At 45.5% G+C, this 26,821-nt stretch overlaps 1 protein-coding gene and 1 pseudogene across 3 annotated transcripts in view; both read left to right on the top strand.

Annotated features, from left to right (window-relative positions):
• Window positions 1–26,821, top strand: part of LOC126266830 (protein slit) — a 1,561,007-nt gene that overhangs the window by 1,209,752 nt on the left and 324,434 nt on the right. The window lies entirely within an intron of this gene.
• LOC126268431 (5S ribosomal RNA) lies at window positions 15,292–15,409 on the top strand (annotated as a pseudogene).

Raw genomic sequence — 26,821 nt, forward strand, 5'->3', positions numbered from 1 at the left:
CAAGGAGCACATCAAAAGCATACTCGCTATGGCAAAAAAGGCATTTCTGGCCAAGAGAAGTCTACTAATATCAAATACCGGCCTTAATTTGAGGAAGAAATTTCTGAGGATGTACGTCTGGAGTACAGCATTGTATGGTAGTGAAACATGGACTGTGGGAAAACCAGAACAGAAGAGAATCGAAGCATTTGAGATGTGGTGCTATAGACGAATGTTGAAAATTTGGTGGACTGATAAGGTAAGGAATGAGGAAGTTCTACGCAGAATCGGAGAGGAAAGGAATACGTGGAAAACACTGATAAGGAGAAGGGACAGGATGATAGGACATCTGCTAAGACATGAGGGAATGACTTGCATGGTACTAGAGGGAGCTGTAGAGGGCAAAAACTGTAGAGGAAGACAGACATTGGAATACGTCAAGCAAATAATTGAGGACGTAGGTTGCAAGTGCTACTCTGATATGAAGAGGTTAGCACAGGAAAGGAATTCGTGGCCGGCATCATCAAACCAGTCACTAGACTGATGACCAAAAAAAAATGGCCAGGTGTGCAGCATCTAGTCACAAACACATATAATAGACTGCTCAAATATTGTGTCTACATCACTCCATATGTATCATCTAGTGACATACATGTGTACATAATGGACTGTTTAAATACTCGTATCATGTCTACATCACCCCATATGCAGCAGCTAGTCCTAAACACCTGTATGTAAGAGACTGATCAAATATCATGTCTATATCATCCCATACGCAGCATCTAGTCACACACACCTGCATGTAGCAGACTGCTAATAACGCCCCTGACAGGGATGCATACATCTGTATGTAACAAACTCGTCAACTACTCGTATCATTTTTACATCGTCCCGTATGCGGCATCTAATTGCAATCGCCTGTATGTAACAGGCTGTTCAAATATCATGTCTACATCGTCCCGTATATACCATCTACTTACTGTCACCTGTAGCTGCGTGGGATTAGCCGAGCAGTCTAAGGCGCTGCAGTGCTGGGCTGTGTGGCTGATCCCGGCGGAGGTTCGAGTCCTCCCTCGAGCATGGCTGTTTGTATTTGTCCTTAGGATAATTTAGGTTAAGCAGTGTGTAAGCTTAGGGACTGATGACCTTAGCAGTCAAGTTGCATAAGATTTCACACACATTTGAACATTATTTTGTTACCTGTATGTAACAGACCAGTCAGCTGTCCCCATCGAAGTATATCAACAACATCTGTCGGTAGCTGAGGGTTTCAATTAATTATCATTTATATAAACTGATTGGAAACATTCCTTGCAGAACCACTAGAAGTTCTGGAAACACTTTTTGGTGTAAAAATACTTTCCACGTCTTTCTGTCTGTTTCTTCTCTGTGAGCCAAGTCGTTGACTTCCTCTGTCGTAAATATAAGAACTCATCAATTCTTCCCAGAACTTAATAATTAAGTTGTAGTTCATCTGAAAATAAATTGAAATAAACCTTGGGTAATGTATAATCAATACTTTGAAAAGCAAATAATCTATGCTAATGTAGGAGAACGAGGCGTTGGTGTATCAGGCCACGGGGTTTCACAATGCCGTGTGGCTGCGGCCTCCCGTCGGGTAGACCGTTCGCTTGGTGCAAGTCTTTTGAGTTGACGCCACTTCGGCGACTTGTGTGTCGATGGGGATGAAATAGTGTTGATAAGGACAATACAACACCCAGTCCCTGAACTGAGAAAAATCTCCGATCCAGCCGGGAATCGAACCCGGGCCGGTAGGTAGGACACTCCGTGGCACTGACCACTCAGCTACCAGGGGCGGATGTCAATCACAGAGAAACTACCGAACCGACTGAGCTGAAATATTGCATGGATTTCTTCATACTGCAGTGTCCTACTGTAATTTGCTACAAAAAGAGTTTATTCTTTTTGCTGTATCTTGAGTCGGTTAGTGGAAGCTGAAAAACAGTTTCTTCAAGTTAGTGTTTTTCATATGTTTGACAATAAACAGGCCTTATAACACGTAGTACATTTCATGTTTTGACGCCTACTTCGTATTAAGTATCAAATTTGTTACAAATGGTATGACGTGCAATTTGTTCACATGTTTAACATTTTGTGTTTATTTACAAAAACAATTCGAAAGAACGATGTTTATAATGCGATGTCACGTTTGGAGGCAATCGATGGTACCTAGATTGCCACATCCTACAACATCCATCAACTGCAAATATCAAGTTCAGGAGACATAATCTGGTGTGTGTGTGTGTGTTTGTGTGTGTGTGTGTGTGTGTGTGTGTGTGTGTGTGTGTAAATGTATTTTTCATTTGGCGACATCTAGATTGCCCCAGGTGGTGTACAATACGCATGTTCCATTCACAGTGATGTGACCACCGCCTATGTTCAACATCAACGTTCAATAACCACTCACAGACAACACTGGCCGTGGAGGGTTTATAAAGTGGAGTGGAGTCGTTGTCGTAATGCGCCAACGGAGCGATTTATCTGACATCCAAAAAGGCGTGATCATTGACTTTTGGACCAGACTGGACGCATTTCTGGAACGGCCAAGTTTGTATACTGTTCGTGTGCCGCCGTCGTTAAAGTACTCAGAGTGCATGGCAAAATGGTGCTATCCAAAATGGGCGTCGAGTCAACTGTGTTGCACAACGGGCCTCAGGTGACAGGCATTAACGACGGTTGAGGAGACGTGTACGGGCGAATGGACGTGCATCTGTTGAGCAACAGACAACCAAGATGAACCTAGGGGCTACCAACAGCGTGTCCTGAACGTCCGTTGAGTGACATCGCTGTGAATGGACCTCCGCAGCAAGCACCTACAGTAGTTCAGGCATCTGTGCTGACTGCTGTTCATCAGAGACGAAGGCTGAAATTTGCACACCAATACTGAAACTGGACGTCCACAGGACGGCGATAGGTGGTGACCTTTTGTGATGAATCACTTTCTGTGCTCCATCAGACAGATGGCCGTTGGCGTGTACGGCTTGAAACGTCTGAAAGGAAAGACGTCCAGTCCCAAGGAGGGAGTGTCATGGCCTGGCAAATGTTTTCTGGCCATTCCCTGGTTGATCTCGTCATTTTGCAGGGCACAGTGGATCAACACAAGTATTGGACCTATCCTTGGGTACCATGTCCACTCCTGCATGCAGTTTGTTTTTCCTCGTCACGATGAAATCTACCATGCAACGTGTCACGCAGCTCGCAGGGTACGGGCGTGATTTGAACTCCTCGTATTTAAACCCAGTCAAGAATTTCCGCAACCACCTCCATCGGGTCGTTCACGCCGTGGACCCTCAACCGGGAAACCTAACGAAGCTGGCCAAGGCACTGGAGTCGACTTGGTTCCATATCGAATAGTTCAAATGGCTCTGAGCCCCATTGGACTTAACTTCTGAGGTCATCAGTCCGCTAGAACTTAGAACTACTTAAACCTAATTAACCTAAGGACATCACATACACCCACGCCCGGGGCAGGATTCGAACCTGCGTCCGAAGCGGTCGCGCGGTTCCAGACTGTAGCGCCTAGAACCGCTCGGCCACCTCGGCCGGATGGCTCCGTATCGCTGTCGGTACTTTCCAGAACCGCATTGACTCTCTTCCTCCACGCCTCGCACTGCAAAAAGTGGTTATTCAGGCTTTTGTCAAGTGGTCACATTAATGTGACTGGGCGGTGTTCCTTGCAAAATGGTTCAAATGGCTCTGAGTACTATGGGACTTAACTACTGTGGTCATCAGTCCCATAGAACTTAGAACTACTTAAACCTAACTAACCTAAGGACATCACACACATCCATGCCCGAGGCAGGATTCGAACCTGCGACTTTAGCAGTCGCGCGGTTCCGGACAGCGCGCCTAGAACCGATAGACCACCGCGGCCGGCGGTTCCTTGCAGGCCCTACTGCTGGGGACAGGGAAATTTTCACCCAGTACCGTTTATTACTGCAGCAAGAAGAGTAGAGAACTTTTGAGAGAAGTACGACAAATCGACGCTTGGTTCGGAAGTAGGAGAATCCTCCGATATTGTTCGCTTGCGGTATCATTGGTTTTTCCTCAGGGTCTCATGTGAGAACTGTCTGACGGAACAAGGTGTCTGTCGTTTCACGTATTGTCCTTATAGCTTTGTTCAGAGGACTGTAAAGACTGTCACTTGCGTCTTTCGAAACGATATGCTGCTGCTGCTTCTTACTTGAATTCCTCTTCTCGAGGAAGGTAAGGAGGAGTCTGTTGTCGTTAGACATTGACTCCACTAAGGTGGGCTAAAGTATGCTGGGACGTTTAGGAATAACTGGGACAGTAGTGCATAGTGGGTACTAATGATTGTCGGTCAGGGACAGGCGGTAAGTCACTTGAATAACAGCGATGCGTCGACTAGGTGCTTTTACTTGACTGGCCCTGTTGACGCCTGGGACTGCCAGTCAGCGACTGACAAGGCAAGTGGTTGATGATTGTGATGAAGATGATGATGGGAGTCGGGCGCGGTAAGGAGGAGAATCTTCTAAGTCCCCCTCGCGTCTGGGCGCTTCTTCTTGTCCTTCTTCTTCTTCTTCTTCTTCTTCTTGTATGAGTCTACTTGTAACACTTCAGGATCTGTCACATCCTCCCAGCTGGCTGCTTCGGCGTCTTCGGCGGTCCTCCCCCTTGTTCTTTGCTTGCGTTCTCGGGTTGTTCTATCGAGGAAACGAGAAATTCCCAGTGGACAGACGTGAGAGGAGGGCGGGCGTTGTAGGACCTGTGAGTGTCTTCTACAGCTGCGTCTTGTGCGGCTGCGTCTTTCCACCCTCGTGGCTTCCTGTATTACTACAGGTTCCACGGGGGCGGCAGTCTGCGTGTCAGCATCCTTCTTCTGTGATGGGTGGGGCTGGCTGGCCAATGCATCACGGAGACTGTGCACCAGCTGCCGAGCCTCGGCTAATTCGGCTTGGAGTGTTGCCCTCTCTTCCGCCATTGCGCCTTTGAGGGCAGCAATTTCTTCGTCGGCGGCGGCGCGGACCCTGGCGCACGCCTCGCTGACTGCGTCTGGTGGGACAGCCGCGTCATCGGCCACCACGGATCCGTCAGAGGCAGGGGGTGGCAAGGACGCAACGGCCTCGGCTGTACCCGCCTTCTTGGTGGTCTTGTGTCTCCGTCTAGCTTTATCACCGCGACACCAGTTCTTGATGTAGCTGCAGCCGCGGTAATCCGCCACATGAGCGCCGCCACAATTGGCGCAGCAGCGTGTGGCGTCCTTCTTCGTGCAGTGGCGCGAATCGTGTGCTTGCGCACACCGAAGGCACGCCACTGGATTACAATACTTGGCAACATGGCCAAGTTTTTGGCAGCGATAGCACTGCACCTTCCGCTCCGCAGTCTTCTTGCATCCCCCGTCTTCTGACGCGCCGAGCACGAGGCCCAGCAGTTGCAGCAGGGCGGTGGCTTTGCCTCCCTTTCCGCGTCGTCAATACATGCTGGGGAGCAGCGCTTAACACGCAGCGATCAGCTCACCTCCGCAGCCTGAGCGGCAATGGGTTCCTGTTAAGATACTGAGTGAGGATTGTTTGCTAGGCTGCAAGTAAGGTGTCAGTGTGTGAGTGGACAGCCGAACAGAGCCTTCCAGTGAGGCATTGTGGCATGGCGGCCAGTGGACGCGCGAGGCCCCATTAGACGGCGGGTCGCTGTGTAGCAGGAGGGAGCGCGGCGTGTGTTTGCCGGCGTCGCGCGCCGCTGTTGACCGTGCAAACACCTGGCCGCGCCACGCCATGCCGCTACCTGCCGCCGTATACACTGCGCCTGTCAGCCGCCCGCCATCACACACTGCACGCCAAATATTTACACACTTTCTACAGAAATTGCTGTCCACTGACGAGGTATCGGGATAAATGTGAAATTCGCCCTTTCTCCGCCGTAGATTTACTAGAGCGAAAGACGTACTGCATTTTTCATATGATACGGCTGGTACGTGGTTCATCGATATTGGTCTATGAACCTTCTCCCTCCCACAGAGTCCTTGTCTGTGGCTTTATGGTACGAGGCGGGCGGCTTTGAACGCTGCTTCCCCTGGAGCGTGCAAGACAAACCTATTTGGCGATACAGAAGTGTCTTGGCGGCGAGCGTATCGGGAGGAGCGTGCAGTTGCCAGTAACAGCGTGCAGCCGAGCGTGCACACACAACACAAACTAGTTTGTGTTTCCAGCGCGCGACCGAGTCAGGTGGCGCAGTGGTTAGCACACTGGACTCGTATTCGGAAGGACGACGGTTCAGAACCGCGTACTGCTATCCTCATTTAAGTTTTCTGTGATTGCCCTAAATCGCTTCAGCAAAAGGTGGAATGATTTCCTTCGCTAATCTGAGCTATCTCTAATGACCTCGTTGTCGACGGGACGTTAAACACATCCCCTCTAGCGTGCGTACTGAGCGGCCAGCCATGACCTTCGAAGAAATTATAACAACGGTAGAAGAAAAGCCAGAAACTTGGCAGTCTAATCATAAATAAATTGATTGGAATAAATAATAGCAAAGAAACTTAATATTGACGATAAGTAATTGACACAAGTAATTCACGAACATTTCTTACCACAAGTGATGTTAGATGCAATTTTTTAAATTGTGTAATGCTGTTTTCGTTTAAAATAAAATTTGAAAAAGCAAAAAAGAAGTTGAGTTTACTCTTACTTGTGTCAAGATAAGTGGAAGTTCTTCCTCTCACGATATAGTTCAATGGTAATTGGTGCAGAGCACTCTCAAGCGTGTGTCGGTCCTTTACGAAACGTAATAAGATCCCGACACAGATATTGTCGCGCATTCATGAGATTTATGAGGCTCTGATCGTAAAACTCTGTAAACAGTTCTCTGTTTCACACTTGGGCCTTCTCGTACACTGAATAAATCTACTTCCGGAAATGTATTTCCTTACTGTATCGAATCGGATAACTATGCGTCCAACTGTATTGTTTGTCTAGTCTATGAAGAACGCTTCTACACACCGCTGAACAAAGAACTGCTATTCTGGACATAACAGCGTCGGCTCGCGATCTGACGTCACCGAGCGTATTGCCTGCGCCTATGTCGCCATTCTTACTCCTAGCGTAGTACTTCTGGAACAATGCTAGTAATGTTGTCTGCTACTTCTACTGCAGCATGAATATGGTTTATCATCTGGACTGTTAATCTTCTGTTCCCCACATGGGTTCTAATCTCTATGTGGCCATTCGTGGGGCCCGGGCTAATACTTGTAAAACACTGCAGGTGAATACTGGGTATCTTCCTTAAACAAGACTCACCAGTTCTCTTCTTGAGCTGAACTGTTACGTCCGCAGTGCCGGGTTTTGAAATTCAGTCCCTTCTGTATCTTCCTTGATCTTATCAGCCTTACTACCAATCTGAACTACATACTGAGTCAACCTATTCACTATTACAGGAATTTTGAAAATGTGTGGGGTATTGTGAAATACTCTCTTGTGGCAGTGTTGAAACATGGCGGCGTTCTGACGTCATTCTCATGCTCTTCGAGAGAACACTTGCAGAGTTTGAAGTAGATGTTTCGTGACAACATCAACCTGATATCACTAGAAACAGACACATTGGTCAAATAATTTGAAGAGTAAATTGATACGGAAACTGAAGCGAATAAACTGAGCTCCATTTCATGTAAAGATGGTTTGAGTATCGATATTTTTGTGTGATTTTTCATGTAAACTTTGGTAAATCTTGCTTTGAAACATCCGTTCTGTTCTAATACATGCCATACCGATATGAAGCTCTTTTATGGAACACCCTTGCGTTAAACTCTGTTACTTTTAATATCGAAATATCACTATAATCTAGAAGAAACTGACACCAATTAAAAGTTGGGTATCATATTTTAGTGCTCGTAATGAACACTGTCTCAATAACAAACGAAATAAATAATTAAATATCATCGTCATCATTTTCGTATCCTTTCAGCGACCAGCGTAGGGTGTTCGTGTACAATCTGCCTCCATTTTACTCTATCTTGATATACTTCCTATCTTGACATTGTTTTCCAGATTTCTCCTCTAGTCTCGAGATCTTCCTTAATCTGGCGTGGCCGTCCGTTTCTGAGTCGTCCTATAGGTCTTTTCCCCCTTCAGATTTATATCCCAGTATTGTTTTGGCAGACAGTTATCCTTCATCCTTTTTCAAGAATCCAAATTGCTTGAGCCGTGTAGTCCTCAGTCATTGACTGTATCTCTCCTCTGATGTCTTCATTCCTTATTTTCTCTCCTCCAAGCTACTGCAAGGCTGATTGCGGAAACTTCATTTCGCATGCCTATGACTTGCTCAAATCTACTTTGATAATTACACAACACTCCAAGCTGTATGACATCATCAATAGGAGATACGTTTTAAACATGTTCTGTTTGGCTTCCACAGGAATTGCACCGTCCCACACATGTTTCGCACTTGATGGAAAACATCAGATCCTTTACTTACTCTGTTTGTACTTATAGTTTGGCAGCTCTATTAATTGATATTGTACTTCCCTGGTAACTGCAAATTTCCACACATTCAATTTGCTCTCCCTCTAGCATTTATTTGCCCTAGGCACGTGTCCTATTCATAATCATGGCTACAGTTTTGCTCTTGCTTACTGTCATCAGGTGCTCTTGGCGTTACATTCATCTAATCTTCCCTATACCTCTCGTTGTTTCATCACAAATAGCTGTATCATCAGCAAAGACAAGAGTACTGAGATCACTGTTTCCTGTCTCCTTTATTTCCTTAAATATCACATCCATAAGTTTATTAAAAAGTAATGGGGAAGTGCAAGATCGTGTTGCACTTCTCTCTCTCTCTCTCTCTCTGTCTCTCTCCTCTCTCTCCCGAACCAGTCCGATCTGCCACTATCCACTTGCACCCAACTTTTTCAGTGCACATATAGCATTTGCATCTTCCTTTATTATGAAGTTCGGAACCACTAGTTTTTCTAAACACTCTCAGATCTTAAAGTATAAATATAATACAAAAATGTTTATCGGAAACTCGATGTATTACGTTCTAACAAAGATAGATGCAGAAAAGGAAATAGATACAATCAGTGTAACAGTAGAAAAGAAAAAAATAATAATAGAAAAAGCTGAAAAATACTATTATGTCCCACAGCACTTTGTTGCCGTAGAATATCTAAGCAGAAATACACAGTCTACGCAGAAATTTGTCGAACAACCAACAAAAGCTTGGTTACAGTTACCCTCCAGCCCTTCCCTATTTTTATCCTCCCCATTTCTGCCTTGCATACGTTTTCGTTAGTAGCTTCTGTGTCAGGAGCAGCATTCGCTACGGCCCAACCCATAACGACTGAAATTTGTGGCCGCAAAATTAACTTTTGACATAATTTTACGGCTGGCCGTGTGATTCAGAAAATTTACTGTCCGCCTATAAATAGCAGATTCTGTTGCGCCTACCAGACAGGGTCCTTCCCCCTGCGAGGTCTGCGTCTCTGAACAACGAACGAACCAGACAGTTATGAGTGGTCGCCTTATGACAGTGGCTGCAATTAATCATGCGGCTGACGGCGTTTAGGAAGCCAAGGAGTATGGAAGGCGTTCCAAAGCGTTGGGGTCAAATCTATGCAGACGGTAGAGGATTACAAAGCGATTAGATCAGCAGCCAATGCTTGACAATGAATATTTCAGTAGGTACTAGATCTTTGATGACTTTGGAGCGTATGTGTGTGTGTGTGCGTGCGTGCGCGCGCGCGCGCGCGCGCGCGCGCGCGTGTGTGTGTGTGTGTGTGTGTGTGTGTGTGTGTGTGTGTAGCGGAGGGGGAGGAGGAGGTTTAGTGTTTGTGGCACATTATACTGATAGCGCTATCTTAATCTGTTATCTGCTAGCAACATAAAAATCCGTGCACAATCTCAATGCTTCTAATACTAACGACGTACATATGTGACAAGAGCTGAGCGAGCCTGGAGTGATGAAGTCAGATGTAAACTTTTTGAATCTTGTTAGTAAATGCTTGCGATGTGGTCACGTGACATAGCTTGTAACGCTGCAAGCAGTTTCGACTGACGAAAGTCGGCGGCTTCAGACAGCAGATTCCATACGAAAGATAAACTGGAGCTCCAAATAATCTGGTATAGGCATGCTTATTCAAATACACAGATATGTAAACGGGCAGAATACGGTGCTGCGGTCAGAAACGCCTATATAAAACAATTAGTGTCGGGTACAGTTGTTAGTTCGGTTGCTGCAGATACAATGGCAGGTTATCAAGATTTAAGTGAGTTTGAACGGCGCACGAGCGATGAGACACAGCATCTCTGGAGTAGAGATGAAGTGAGTATTTTCCCGTACCACGAGTGTACCGTGAATATCAGCAGTCCGGTAAAACATCAAACCTCCCACATCGCTGCGGCCGAAAAAAGTTCCTGCAAGAACGGGACAAACGACGATCGAAGAGAATCGTTCAACGTGACAGGCGTGGAATCCTTCCGCAAACCGCTGCAGATTTCAATGCTGGGCCGTCAACAAATGTCAGCGTACGAACATTCAACGAAACATCATCGATACGCGCTTTCGCAGCCGAAGGATCACTCTTGACCTCTTGATAACTGTACGACACGAGGCTTTACGCCTCGCCTGGGCGCCGTCAGTGCCGACATTGGACTGTTGGTGACTAAACATGTTGCCTGATCTGACGAGTCTTGTTTCAAATTTTATATAGCAGATGGATGTGTACGGGTATGGAGACAACATCATGAATCCATGGACCCTGCATGTCAGCAGGAGACTGTTCAAGCTGGTTGAAGCTCTGTAATGGGGTGGGGCGTGTGCAGTTGGAGCGATATGGGGGACTCCTAATACATTTAGATACGGCTCTGACGGATGACACGTACGTACGCATCTTGACTGATCACCTGCATCCATTCATGTCCATTGTGCATTCCGACGGGTTTGGGCAATTCCAGCAGGATAGTGGGACACCTCACATGTCCCGAATTGTTAGGGAGTGGCTCCAGGAACACTCTTCTAAGTTTGAAAAATTCCTCTGGCTACCAAACTCCCCAAACGTGAACATTTTTGAGCATATCCGGAATGCCTTGCATCGTGCAGTTCAGAAAAGATCTACAACTCCTCGTACTACTGCGGATTTATGGCCAGCCCTGCAAGATTCATAGTGTCAATTCCCTCCAGCACTACTTCAGACAATAGTCGAGTCCATGCCACGTCGTGTTGCTGCACTTCTGCGTCCTCGCTCTGGGTCCTACACGACATTAGGCAGGTGTACCAGTTTCTTTCGCTACTCTGTGTATCTTTCTTACAAAATAATGTTTGTTTTACATGTTTATAGAATGGACTTTCACTGGCGTTTTTAGTTCACTGGGCCAAAGCATCATGTAATTATCAGTAAAAACTGTTTGCGAAAGGCAGGTAATATTGTGACAAGTAAGTTGTGTTCTACCGTTAAATTAACCTATGTTTAATCTGTAAATCATGGGTATTGCGCCGCATCATATCGTAAATAACTACACCAATAGAACCAGGAGTAGTTCACTGTAACCGTGGTCGAAACGTTGGTTATAATTATTTAAAGTACGACGCGGTACAATACCCAGAAGGCCTTTGTGTTAACTGACTGGCCGCGGAAGCCTACGCAATTATAACATTTAGTATACCTTAAGCGCAGCTATTAATGAAAATCGTACACTGTGATTGAGCTTTTTCACAAATTTATTCAATTTTTCACGTGCAATTTACTTCCGAGGCTCTGGCAGAAACGAGGGCAGAATTAATACCGTACTTAACTGGTGAATCGTCCTCGTATATGCTATGTTCTTTGCCTTCCAGTTGGAATGTCGAGCAACCACTATTCCACCTCTTTAAGAAGACTCGTAACTGCGACAAGCTGGTGCGCCCCTCTGACGCAAAAGTTCCTCATAACGGTATGAACTTCCGCATAAGACGTCAGTCGATTTCATCTTCAAAACAGACATATCCTAAAGTCTGATATCGTATTTACTCTGAAACTAGTGATCAGACTTTGAGGCATGAAAGTAAGTTGAATTTGTCTTTCTTAGAGCTGTGATACAAACGATAGAAATTACTGTAGTTTCATTTAACAATTATTACTTAAACCGTGCTTGTGTTTTATGTACCTGAATAACAGTTCGCAAATGTGCCGAAAGGTGTCTGAACATTAAAAAGAATAGTTGTCTGCGTAAAAGGTGGACCAGAAATCTTTCGTTGTATATTTTTTATAGTCTCGATATTCAATTGCTGCTCATAGAAATGTACTCCACAGTTGCAAATCTTTGCAGATCTTCGTACGTCGTTATTCTTCTGCAGCTTTGAGTAATTGGGCCAATACAGTCTGATGCACCTTTCTGTTTGTGCATAAAAGAGATTTCATTTTACTTACATCTAGTTTCGCTTGTAAAGTCTGTAGCACAAACCTGTGACCATGGCAGTGGCCTGACTGTAGACAGAGGACAACCTTTATTCTCCACGGTAATAAGAGGGCGCAATCGCCATGACCGCCATTTAACCCCAAGAGAGATCCGTGGTAAAAGTTTGAGAGCACGCTGAATGCGCCTGGAGCTGTCCTGGAGGAATGAGGAATAATCCTCACACCTGTCTGGGTTTGAATCCAGAAATTCTGGGCTGGAGTCTGCTGCTCGTGCTCGACAAAGCAGAGCACCTGGCCAACTGGTCTGAGTTGTCTTTCTACAGCGCCATCTGTCACAAAGCGAAAAAAGTGGTTCAACTAAAACATTCATATTTCTTTACGTATCACACGAATATGTAATAAAAAATGGGGGTTCCTGTTTACAAAAACGCAGTTGATATCCGTTTGACCTATGGCAGCGCCACCTAGCGGGCAAATCATAGCGCCATCTGGTTTCCCCCTTCAAGCTAGACTAGTTTCGTTCTTTGTAGTTTTTTCGTTTGATGCTTATTTCGTGAGATATTTGGGTCGGTCACTATCAATGGACCACCCCATTTATATATCAAATAGGATTTATTAAAAGCTCATCTAAGACCATTAGATACACTCCTGGAAATGGAAAAAAGAACACATTGACACCGGTGTGTCAGACTCACCATACTTGCTCCGGACACTGCGAGAGGGCTGTACAAGCAATGATCACACGCACGGCACAAGTGGACACACCAGGAACCGCGGTGTTGGCCGTCGAATGGCGCTAGCTGCGCAGCATTTGTGCACCGCCGCCGTCAGTGTCAGCCTGTTTGCCGTGGCATACGGAGCTCCATCGCAGTCTTTAACACTGGTAGCATGCCGCGACAGCGTGGACGTGAACCATATGTGCAGCTGACGGACTTTGAGCGAGGGCGTATAGTGAGCATGCGGGAGGCCGGGTGGACGTACCGCCGAATTGCTCAACACGTGGTGCGTGAGGTCACCACAGTACATCGATGTTGTCGCCAGTGGTCGGCGGAAGGTGCACGTGCCCGTCGACCTGGGACCTGACCGCAGCGACGCGCGGATGCACGCCAAGACCGTAGGATCCTACGCAGTGCCGTAGGGGACCGCACCGCCACTTCCCAGCATATTATGGACACTGTTGCTCCTGGGGTATCGGCGAGGACCATTCGGAACCGTCTCCATGAAGCTGGGCTACGATCCCGCACACCGTTAGGCCGTCTTCCGCTCACGCCCCAACATCGTGCAGCCCGCCTCCAGTGGCGTCGCGACAGGCGTGAATGGAGGGACGAATGGAGACGTGTCGTCTTCAGCGATGAGAGTCGCTTCTGCCTTGGTGCCAATGATGGTCGTATGCGTGTTTGGCGCCGTGCAGGTGAGCGCCACAATCAGGACTGCATACGACCGAGGCACACAGGGCCAACACCCGGCATCATGGTGTGGGGAGCGATCTCATACACTGGCCGTACACCTCTGGTGATCGTCGAGGGGACACTGAATAGTGCACGGTACATCCAAACCGTCATAGAACCCATCGTTCTACCATTGCTAGACCGGCAAGGGAACTTGCTGTTCCAACAGGACAATGCACGTCCGCATGTATCCCGTTCCACCCAACGTGCTCTAGAAGGTGTAAGTCAACTACCCTGGCCAGCAAGATCTCCGGATCTGTCCCCCATTGAGCATGTTTGGGACTGGATGAAGCGTCGTCTCACGCGGTCTGCACGTCCAGCACAAACGCTGGTCCAACTGAGGCGCCAGGTGGAAATGGCATGGCAAGCCGTTCCACAGGACTACATCCAGCACCTCTACGATCGTCTCCATGGGAGAATAGCAGCCTGCATTGCTGCGAAAGGTGGATATACACTGTACTAGTGCCGACATTGTGCATGCTCTGTTGCCTGTGTCTATGTGCCTGTGGTTTTGTCAGTGTGATCATGTGATGTATCTGACCCCAGGAATGTGTCAATAAAGTTTCCCCTTCCTGGGACAATGAATTCACGGTGTTCTTATTTCAGTTTCCAGGAGTGTATTTTCTGCAGAAACCCATACAGATAAAATGTTAGAAAATCGGATGTACTGCCTGAGAATTAAATCACCGTCAGGCATAGGACATAGTGGACTGAAAAAAGGAAAAAGAATCCCCAGGTAAAAAATGAGAGCTGCTTGAAAATTTCGAAGATTGGACAGTAATAATAATAATTATAATAATAATAACAATAATATATGTGCATGTATAACAAATATTCACTGCTAACCGATCAGTCATCGTATTAGCATACAATAATCGTCACGCCCAACAATTGCTAATGCCGAGCAGCGCCATGAGTCGTTGGTTATAATTGTGAACTCGTGTGCTGGCTGTCCTTTGAACGCTGAGACACTTATACCAAATAAGACTCAAAAGACTCTCTGTGTTCATGCAGGGGGCCACCAAACCACTTGCCTTAGACCTGAAGCCAAGGTAATACACCCTTAATGCGGAGGTTTCTCGCTTCAGACGAAGATCTAAGAGGAGGGGTGGGGACACTTTATTATAATGATTTAGCCGGCCGCGGTGGTCTAGCGGTTCTAGGCGCGCAGTCCGGAACCGCGCGACTGCTACGGTCGCAGGTTCGAATCCTGCCTCGGGCATGGATGTGTGCAATGTCCTTAGGTTAGTTAGGTTTAAGTAGTTCTAAGTTCTTGGGGACTGATGACCACAGTAGTTAAGTCCCATGGTGCTTAGAGCCATTTGAACCATTTATAATGATTTATCTCTTTAAATATATCAATATCCAAGGTTTTTAGATAGTTTGTGGAAAATAAAGTTAAGTGAAAGCAGTTAAGAACGTCAGTTGCCTTTGTTTCTATGAAAATACCTCAACAAAAGTGAAAAAGCTCTTAATATGTAATTACTAAAAGGTAAAACAGCCAACGGCGTTGCCGCAGTGGTAACACCGGTTCCCGTCAGATCACCGAAGTTAAGCGCTGTCGGGCCGGGCTAGCACTTGGATGGGTCACCATCCGGTCTGGCGAGCGCTGTTGGCAGGGTGCACTCCGCCTTGTGAAGCAAACTGAGGAACTACTTGATTGATAAGTAGCGGCATCGTTGTTCCGCTATTCCACTGCACTCAGTGAAACCATAAACGAGGTACATTCTCCCAGCCCTTTTATTAGTAACGCTACCCGTACTGCTGTGTATCACTGTTAACGTACAACCAGCAATGCCGGAAAAACAGACCTGAGACGCCTTACCACAATTGGCACGGCTCCCCCCGTTGGAGGTTCGAGTCCTCCCTCGGGCGTGTCTGTGTGTGTGTGTGTGTGTGTGTGTGTGTGTGTGTGTGTGTTGTTGTTGTTGTTGTTGTTGTTGTTGTCCTTAGCGTAAGTTAAAGTTAGATTCCGTAGTGTGTAAGCCTAGGGACCGATGACCTCAGCAGTTTGGTTCCATAGGGGCTTACCACAAATTTCCAAAACATACCTGAGACAGAACCGAGCAGTACGGAATGCATACTTGAGAACGAAGTTGCGAAGTGGCCATTACGTTTGCCAATAACAGGTACCATCCTCAGATGTGTGTGTTTACAGCCAGTGTTAATAATTTTTGATAACATAACTGGAAAACAGCGATATAAATTCAATTCTAATAAAGTAATGAGACTTGATTGCAAAATATTGTATGCACGGTAACAGATTTGAGTCTTTCAATATCGTCAACAGTCCAACTAGCGATCTGTGGAGACGGCGAGCGTAAAAAAAACACACCCGAAAAGATACATTTGTCAACTGCTCACACCAGAATAATGTGCTGCAAAGCACAGTAACTCTGTTATGACGTTCTGATATAGACAGAATGGGAAGCTGACGCATCTATATGTATATATATCTGAAAATGATCTTGAGAGATCGAAACATGCCATGTGTGTAAAAAATGTACGATTGAGACTGAAGAATAATTGAAGAGTGTTTTAAATATCAATAAAATTGCTGTTCTCTCACTACCAGGGGAGCGGAGGAGGAAGCAAGAAACTCTAAATATCCCCCTCCCCAAACATAACCTTCAATCCATGCCTGTCTCGCGTTGTACTCAACGAACTACTTTTCGATCTTACTACTGTAAGCACCCATACCCTGCACTACGACGCTTGCAGAGAGAAACAAAGGACAGTCAGGAATTTGAGAAGTATGCTAAAAAAAAAAAAAGTTCAACATTGTCATAATACGTTCCAAATGGTCGTGTGTACTGCAAGAGCGTCTGGTAACGTTTGGAAATAGTAGATACTGCTGGATGAAAAGGAAAAAAAAAAAGACCCTCGCTTTCTGTAGATGAAATGAAATCAGCCCCTTGCTTCTCTCTAGGGACATCCTATACGTAGCTGTTGTGTGTGAGTCGCCTAAACGAATTCTGGAATTGTGGAATAGCGGAGGAGGGCTACGGGTCGTCTTGAAAAGCGACGGAGGTGGGGCAGGGTTCCCAGGAAGTGGTAGGAGAACCAGGCGGAGGGTAATGGGAGGGGTGAAGTGGGGTGAGGTGGTGAGGGAGGGAGGGAGGGAAGGAAGGAAGGAAGGAAAGAAGGCTGCCTGCAGAGGCCCTGGTTTGATTGCAGCGGACCTGCTGAGCGCTCGAGAGGCAATAAGATTCCCGTTACAGGGCACGAGCGCTAACATACTCCAGGGCGATCCCTGTACGGCCAGCAGCTGGAAACAGGTGCTACGTGGGCATATTCGCGAGCAGGATCAGGATTCCAAACACTTTCTCAATGCCGTCAATTAGTGGATAAATGCAAGATGATACCCGTAACAGAGAAAAATAACCCGATTACAAAATTTGTGGTGCACTTCTTAAGCATTAGTATTTAGGTATAACATTTTTGAAAAAACATAGCCAGATGCTCATTCTGATTTTTTTTGTCGAAAATTCGTCTGTCAATTTACTGTGGCAGGTAGCATGCAGCACACGTAGATAGTAGACTCTGCTAGTTTGTCGAAATCTCGTCGTACCAGGGCCGGCGAATCCTAAAGGCAGCTTGGCATCGCTGTGAAGCGTAAGAAAACATTTGGTCTCAAACAAAGATTGTTCCCCGTGACGTAATCTATCACTCATAGACGTATGACGCAAATACTTCGTAATACCTTGTACTTTTTCAATCAGTTATCATTATGTGATCCCGGCTGGGTCAGGGATTTTCACCTGCATCGAGCTGACTGGGTGTTTGTGTTGTCCTCTTCATCATCATTCATGAAAGTGGCGAGATTGGACTGAGCAAAGGTTGGGAATTTGTACGGGCGCTGATAACCACGCAGTTGAGCGCCCCTCAAACCAATCATCATCATCATCATCATCATGTGATCCAGTTCTGGCGCCTTATATGACGTCACAACTGGCATTACGGCTGTACGGCTATACATGGTCCACCCGAACTCCACCGAAAAATCGCAGGAATTATGAGCATTTTGATTTGAGGGATTCGTAGTCTCCGGCGGCTGGTTACAGAGTAATTACATTTTTCTCGGTACGTTATCCCCATTTACATCTATGTCTTTATTTCATTGCAGAGCAACGGTTCAAATGTCGACTGTATGTGCTCTATGTCTTGTTCCATTCACTCATGCTTCTAGCTGTTGGCGACAGCAATGTCCAGTTTAATCTTCGCCCTGAAGCTTGCATTCAGCACTGTTCGGTGCTGTCTCGAATTAGTTTCTCTGATGTTGTTAGTTGTTCGTTAGCAAAGGAATATGAGTAGGTAAGGAATATGAGTAGCAAGTTTGGTCGATATGCATCTCGTTCTTACTGAGAGCAATGGGAGAGTGGCACAGCAGTATTATTCTGATCTGTTCCACCAGGTACGACAACCACAGTACTCCGGCAGTTAGTCGCTGAACACCCTGCCGTCGCCATGGGGGTAAGGGAACAGTTCTGCATTCATTGTGTACGCTATTTTACAATGAGAGGGCAGATTAAACACACAGTGATAGAGGTATAGCTGTTACGTCTGAGAGTGGTTGCGCTAGTCTGCGTCTGTGTTGTACGTTTTGATGATTGCATATTACCGAGTCTTCCACTGTTGTGAAGGTATTTTCACAGATATAAGAATAACCAGAGTAACCAGTCGAGTAAATCATCATTACGTTATTTGTAATGAACCACGGCAGACAACAGGTCCCTGTCACCACTACAGAAACAATCCCTGAAAAAAATTCGAATTTTCGTCGGCGGAGTTAAGCTTTACCCTGTATTATGAGTCTCCACCTCCGTACGAGAGTGCACAGCGTGTGTGACTGCCATGCGGATGGCCGAGCGGTTCTAGGCCCTACAGTCTGGAGCCGAGGGACTGCTACGGTCGCAGGTTCGAATCCTGCCTCGGGTATGGATGTGTATGATGTCCTTAGGTTAGTTAGCTTTAAGTAGTTCTAAGTTCTAGTGGACTGATGACCTCAGAAGTTAAGTCCCATAGTGCGCAGAGCCATTGGACCATTTGCCATGCGGAGATCCTGATTTCAATATCCGTTACTGCCAGGGATATTTCCTTGGTGGAAAGACTGGAACGGGGTGCATTCGGCACCGTGTGGCTAATTGAGGAGCTACCTCATTGAGAAGTAGCGGTTCCAGTGTCAAGAAATGTGACAACAACCAGGAGAGCGATGTGCTGGGTGTGCTGACAACATGCCGCTCTGCAATGCATCTCAATGACGACATTAGCGGGTGTCGGTAGCATGGCGCGGTTCTCTAAGCCTGATCGCGGAATTACCTGTATTATGGCTACACGTGGCAATGGTCGATAAGAACACTAACGAGCAGTCGTGCGATTTTAACCTCTTGAGGCTACTAGAAACCCGAGAAGATGACATGAATTCCTACCACTGCAGCACCAAGCAACCGGAGAAGAATTATTTGATAATATACAAGAAATTAAGCAAGATAACACACGGCTGCACGAGACCCAAAAGATCTGCGTGCGCTCGCATTTCTGGTGTACCTGCGGCGCGCAGCGTTTTTCAAGCCGCCTCTCTCTCTGAGGCGGCTCCACCTGGCGATAAATAAGCGTAATTGCGTAGCCGGGCTCCTCGGTTGCGTACTCTATCAGTACAGGCAACTTTTGTAATAAACATTTAGGGCCGAGGCTGTTGCCCAGGGCATTTTTTTTATCGCGGAGGATTTACAGCTTGAGGGAGCCCAGCCGCAGCTGCAGACCCCCTATCGGCCGCTCGCCCGGTCCCACTTTGGCCGCATACGCTCCAGTTGCCGGAACTTGCCATATTTCGTTCGAGTCGGTAGCAGTGCTGTCCCTCTCCGAGCAAACAGAGGCTTAATAAACTGGAGGGGCGTAACGAGTTTCTGCAGTCTTCACGCTCACTATGGCATTTTGTCCACGTAAAATTCGTTTTCCTAATTTTATCTGTAGCCAATTACACCATCTGAAGTGAGTTCGAAATCTGACAAGAATTCTCTTCTGCTTCCACTGCAGATCTAATTTTTACAGACGGAAATGCTGACCTTAAAAATTGCTTCAGCGAGAAGGCGGTATGCTCGCAAATCAGCATGAAGTGTTTTAAATGCTTGGATACGTAAATGGTTAGGATTACAGGGCTCCCCCAGACCACCACTCCAGATTGTCAGGCCATACTGCGGGAAGTCTGGTTGGTACTCCACCGCTGTCCGCAGCGTCTCCATACACGTCTTCGGCCTAGAATCTCATTAACTAGGGTAGAATTGTCTTCAGTAATGAGCCCCGCTTCGAACTGAACTCAGGTGACCCGCTTAGACTTGTCTAGAGACCTCCCGGACAGCAGTGGGATACCAAACTGACTGACTCCCGACAACCAGGAGTGATGATCTGGGTGCCATTTCTTTTCATAGCGGTACGTCGACGTTATTCTATGCCTCGGTTTTCTTTGTCATGAGAAGCCTTCCTAGGCTTATACTCAGCAGAATATGGCCGCGCATACAACGGTACTTCGGCATGCGAGGTCGCCACTTGTCTTGAAATCTTATGGTCAGCGCACTCGAACCATCTCGGAATTTTTACTATCTAACACAGATGGGCCAAAACTTGGTATGCTGTACCTAAGAGAGACATCCAACAACTGCATTAGTGAATGCCCTGCCGAATTGCTCCTTGCGTAAGGGCCGGTGCGTTATTGACTTGCTCAATTTCTGAAGCTCTTTCTTTTCAATTTTTCTGAAATTGTTGTTTATATCTACAGATTTCCTCCCCTTCGTACAATTTTTACTATCAAAAACAGTCTTGATCACAATTTATTTATTACGGTAACCGGTTTCGACCACTACTGTGGTCATCTTCAGACCAATGAGTGAGAACCTCCTTCTGCTCGAGAATCACTAGTACTGTAGCTGAGAGACGCACCAAATGTGGTGCGCCTGACGACAAAGCTGGACACACGAAGTACTATGTCATCTTTTCAGACGAGTCCTGTGTTAGCGTGCAAGATCAAGATGGACGTAATCATGTGTGGAGCCTCCAAGGAGAACGAACGTTACCAGCCTGCATTCTCCATACAAGCCCACTTCCTAAAGTGAAGATATGAGGAGCCGTAAGGAACACGACACCATACTTTCTGCTCATATAGCCGGTAATTTAGACAGCAGCTGGCTTGTTAAAGGCCGATTGCTGTGCTCCGCCTTCACGGTCCAGTGATGTTATTTTATAACAAGATAACGCAAGACCACATTTTGTCCGTTGTGATTTGACCGACCTCGATACAGGGGATGGGTAACAGCTACTGTGGCGCGCATGTTCTACAGATCTCTCACCCATTGGAAACATCTAGTTAAGCGGTTGCCAAGAGACTGAATCCCACCGATCGCCAGTCACAGCGATTCATGAACTGGGCACAGAGCTGAAGCAGCATGGAATGACGTGCTCGTACTCGTAAGTTTTAATAACTTGACCACAATAAAACATAAAATTATAATCTGTTGATAACTAGTTTCGGTCGATAGACAACCATCTTCAGGTCAAACATTCTGAAACCTCATTATCCATGTTCACTGTTGGCACCAACACTTTCATCACTGAGTACACCTCAGAATAAGTTTTCTAAAGAACCAGTTCTGAAGTATCAACGCAGAATAATGCTTACTAAGAAATCTGTAACGAAGTCCAATGTTTCCCACCCACGCGGGGGGCTGTGGTGCTTTGCAGTAGGGGACAGCTTGTCTTACGCTACACATCCGTCTGTTGACACAACCAGGCGTCCAGTGTGGTTACTACTCATTCTTATTCGTCCTGCCGTTGTCTTCCTAAAACAATCACGAACTCACTGTAACACACCTGGCTGTCCTCTGACTCGATCAGCGTGTACATTGTTGAAGGGTATGGAATAAACCAATGTACCATAGCCGGAAAGTTAGCGGATTACGGTGCGGTGATGCACTGTATCTCCTCGACCAATCGGTCGGTAATTAATCGCTTGTGGTTCGAGGCCTAAGAAAACGGGGAGCAATCTCGTCATGCACCAACTACACCCGTTGTCTTCCTGCAAGGGTAACTTTATGTGATCGGGTGGGTAAATTGTCGGGTGGAAATTCCTGACCAGCACTTGTTAGTTTGTCCGATAAAGTATATGGTCCACTTCCTGCCAAGAGATTGCTGCTTATGTTCGCTCTAGCATTTGCACTTTTCCACACAATCAAAAATAAATGAGCAAGGAACATCATCAGAAAGATAGCCTACCCCACTAACTACTGCGCTTTAGCCGTATTCAATAAAAGTAAAATGACCCTTATCTCAAAAATTATTTACTCCCGGACTCGTGAGTATAAAACTTTTTTTTTTCAGTTTTCGACTAGTGCTTTCGGGAGTCTGACTCTTCTTTTGTTTAGCGTCCTGTATAGCGAATGTTGACTGACAGAGGTCTGCTCGTACTGATGTAGAATTCAACAGGTAAGGATGTATTTAGTTTGCATGTAATTCTTAGGTAAGAAAAGATACAGGAACAGTCACTAATATAAATTTTTATGTTTCCTAAATACATATTTCGTGACGCGTCACATGTGTGACAGATATTTCATACATTTCCTGTCGGAAATGTATTCCGGAAACTTTTATAAGACTTTGTAGCAAGATAAGTTTTCCGCTGCGGAACATTCGGCATTTACGTAACTGTCGCGTGCGGATAGTCTAAAAGGGGTCGCCATGCGCTCGAGTAAAAACTTCTCCAAACCAGGTTGGCAGTATTGAACACTTGTATAACCAAGAAAACGCCACGTGGCAACTTAAAAGTGTTCTACTTTGCCTTTCGGCAATGCTACATCACCGCCGAAAAGGGTATTATGCGTGTAGTGTCGTCAATTTCTTGCAAACGACAAACTCTGTTTTCTTCTGGCTATATCTTGGTTTAGTATGGCTTTTTGTATACGAGATTCCCAGAAAGTATGTCGTATTTTGCCAATAACCGAAACCGCCTCCTTACTTTACTCATAAATGCTTACGTTGCTGCTCCGTCGGTTAAAGCACAAGCGTTTTGCCACACATTTCGGACGTTAGAGACTCGTCTTCTTCTTTTCTTCAGGCTTATAGCCTGGTCCGTCATCGCAAAACCCACATTTTCCTCTGTGTTCCTGTACCTCTGTTTCCTGTAGGTATATACTCTATTACATATCTTCCTTTTCTTTCTACACCATTCTTTCAATATGCTTCTTCCATTTTGTTATCCGAGATTATACTCTTTCATTCATGCAAAATATATTTCTTTCCTTATTTGGGAATTTTTCATTTTATTTGTTGGAGTAGATCGTTTTCTTTCCTTAAAAATTTCATTTCAGCTCACTGTATTCTTCGCTGGTATTTCTTAGTAAAATACAGTAAAGTGGTCAGGCATTATTTTAGAACAGAATGGGTATTTTCTTTTGAAAGCCATAACTTTCATTTTATTTTCTGTTATTTTCAAGTCATAGAGTTTGCCTATTAAGTCCGTGCGACATAGAGCAAATTGTAAATCAACCTACGTCTTTTATAAAATTGTTTGCTGATCAGCAAAGAATTCAGTATTTAAAATTGTGTTTGTGGGAATTAATTTTATTCCTGGGTTAACTTCTTGTTTGTCGTCAATACACAATTAAATAAAGTAGGTGAGAGACTGCATCCTTGTCGTACGCCTGTGTTAATTGCTATTGATCCTGATCTCTCGTGTATTAATTAAAATTTTGTTATTTAAAAACAATCTTTTTACCTCTCATATATGATGACGTTGTCTTGCCATTACATGCCACAACACATCTCTGTTAACTCTGTCGAAGGCATTTTCACGCTCTACAAATGCGGTATGAGTCTTCAGGTTACGTTATCGTCTCTTGTCAATTATCTGCCGCACTATTACGATACTGTCACTTTATGATCGTCCTTTTTTAAAACCATGTTGCTGCTCTAGTAAGAGGGCGCCAACTATTGTTTTCATTTTGTCATTAATTATTCGTGCATATAATTTACAGCCACTGTTCAACTGACTTACTCCACTATAATTTTCACCAGCATTTGCAGTTCCTTTTTTACAGAGTGGTTTTATCTTCCATTTCCAACATTAATGTTATCGTGTCCTGCTGCTTTTCTGTTCATCGGCTACTTTAATACTACTTCTAACTCCCCAATGTAGTATTGCTTTCTTTGTATATTTCATCATCTTGTTCTTTGTCCTTGTCTGTTTTTATTAGTTCAATTTTATCACTGTTTTCTGCTCATAATTTTTCTACGCATGATCCTTGATGGTTTTTCTTTGACTATTACAAGTTGTCGTTCGGAATCTTTTTCCAGCTTGTTGTTTCAGGAGTTCATAAGCCATATCTTATCTACCATGTCCATCATTTTCATTGTTTGATATCATTTTACCCCCGGGTTCTTGATGAGCTTCTCTCACTATTTGCTTACTATAGTTACTTTTTTTATGCTGTGCTTTCATTTCTTCTGTATTTTAAGCTTTGTGATATATCTTAGTTCCATATTTTGACACTCTTTGTCTTCCTAAATTTCCTTTACTTCTCTGTAGCCTCCGTCGCTGCCTGGATCATACAAGCTTTTATGTTTTCCCATTGTGCAGTTGTATTATATAGCACACTTATTCGGGACAGAGAGAAGTAGTGAGACACTGAATTCGTATTCCTTAGGGTGACCGTCCAAATTCCCATCCGCTCATCTAGATTCTTCCTTTATAAAGACCTCGACACCGACGGAACTCTAAACCTCAATTTATCTTCTTTAATGTGCTTTTCTACGAATGCTTCAGAAAGCTAGCATTGTATTCGAGTGTCGCATTGTTCTCGGTCCCAGTGTCTAGTCAACATCTCAGCCATTACAGACGAGTCGATAAAGTGAAAGCATGCCTGATGAGGCTGTGTAACTAGCCTACAGAAAAGCTTCAGCCCTAAGACATCGACCCATGTTGGAAGAAGCAACCAAAACAAAATGCTATCAACGCCGTCCTGAAAGCATGCCTCGTGGGTGAAGGCACCATTCTGTAAAGCGGCCATATTCGTCAATTCCAAACAGAATCCAGTGACGGTATAAATTTTTAAGTATTTTGCTTCGAACCGGGGGCTTTACTGCCGGTTGTCATAACGTTATTCCCTCGCAGCTCGTCCGCGCATCGATTTTCGCACGACGGCGGCTATGAATTAGCAATGCCTACCTTGCTCTACTGATCCGCTTTCAAGAGCTTTGGACATATTCAAGTTTTGGTTTCTCTTCTCCCTGCACACGTTTCATTTTGCTTTATACCATTAACAAAATATTAACCCGTTGCCTTTATCACCGACTGAATGTTGTACTCATTAAAGATGCTGGTCTTGTATTGGCGAAGCACAGGACACAAATCTGCTATATACCGATCCCGGTTTAACATTCATCATGTAGGCAGTAAGCTTTAGCTAATGCCAGCTTGGTTCGTCTACTGAAAGTGTGCTCTGTCAATCCCTGCCAGAATCGACGAATACGGTTAACAATGTGGAAACGTTTGCATCCATGTCTATACTCCGCAAGCGGTGTGTGGCAGAGTAATTTCTGTGCCATTGTCACTTCTACGTTTCATTCTCCAGTCGCCAGTGGTGAGTTGGAAGAATCTGTCGGTAAATATCCGTGAGACTTCGAATCTCTCTTATTTTACTTTCAACATCTTTTCGCGATATGTAAAAGAGGAGGAAGGCAAATATTGGTCGACGCCTCTAGGGACGTACTATCATACGTTGATGCACGACACGCTCCTTGCAGTGTCTGCCACTAGATTGAGATGAGCGTATCCCTGACGCATTCACGCTTACTAATTGAAATCATAGCTATACACTCTACTCGTCTTCTGCTATTCTCTATTTCCTCTGTCAACCCTACACGGTAAAAGTTCCAGACTGTTGTCTCTTCTTGAGTGTAATACACTTCCTGAGGACGTCGAACTAAAACACGACTTTCCTGACAATCAAAATAAAATGGTTCTGATTTGGATCAGGGCACAGTGTGGCACTCCAGACACGTAATTGGCGCAAGTGGCAGTTCGCGATGGTAGAACAAACCACAGACGAATTTAATGCAGATTCCTCGGAAGCCTAACATCCAAATCGAGAGACGCGTGATCAATGGAGTGCTGAAGTGGATTCCTAGACCAGAAAATGAGAGGTATCGATGTCGGTCGGCGAGGCCTGGTATGAAGTGGGCGTTCCAAAACACCCCAAAGGTGTTTTATAGGATTCAGGTCAGGAGTCTATGCAGGCCAGTCAATTACAGGGATGTTATTGTCGTGTAACCACTCCGCCACAGGCCGTGCATTATGAACAGGTGCCCGATCGTGTTGAAAGATGCAATCGCCATCCCCGAATTGCTCTTCAACAGTGGGTAGCAAGAAGGTGCTTAAAAGATCAATATAGGCCTCTGCTGTGATAGTGCCACGCAAAACAAGAAGTGCAAGACCCCTCCATGAAAAACATAACAACACTATAACACCGCCTACGAATTTTACTGTTGGCGCTACACACGCTGGTAGATGACGTTCACCGGGCATTCGCCATACCCACACCCTACCATCGGATCGCCACATTATGGGCCGTGATTCGTCACTCCACACAAAGTTTTTCCACTGTTCAATCGTCCATTGTTTACACTCCTTACAACAAGCGAGACGCCGTTTGACATTTACCGACGCGATGTGTGGCTTATGAGAAGCCGCTCGACCATAAAATCCAAGTTTTCTCACCTCCCGCCTAACTCTCGTAGTATGTGCAGTGGATCCTGATGCAGTTTGTAATTCCCGTGTGATGGTCTGGGTAGATGCCTGCCTATACACATTACGACTCTCTTCAACTGTCGGCGGTCCCTGTCAGTCAACAGACGATATCGGCCTGCACGCTTTTGTGCTGTACGTGTCCCTTCACGTTTCCACTTCACTGTCACGTCGGTAACGGGGGACCTAGGGATGTTTAGGAGTGTAGAAATCACGCGTACAGACATAGGACACGAATGA

The sequence above is a fragment of the Schistocerca gregaria genome, chromosome 4 (genome assembly GCF_023897955.1).
Source record: "Schistocerca gregaria isolate iqSchGreg1 chromosome 4, iqSchGreg1.2, whole genome shotgun sequence".
NCBI classification, from domain to species: domain Eukaryota; kingdom Metazoa; phylum Arthropoda; class Insecta; order Orthoptera; family Acrididae; genus Schistocerca; species Schistocerca gregaria.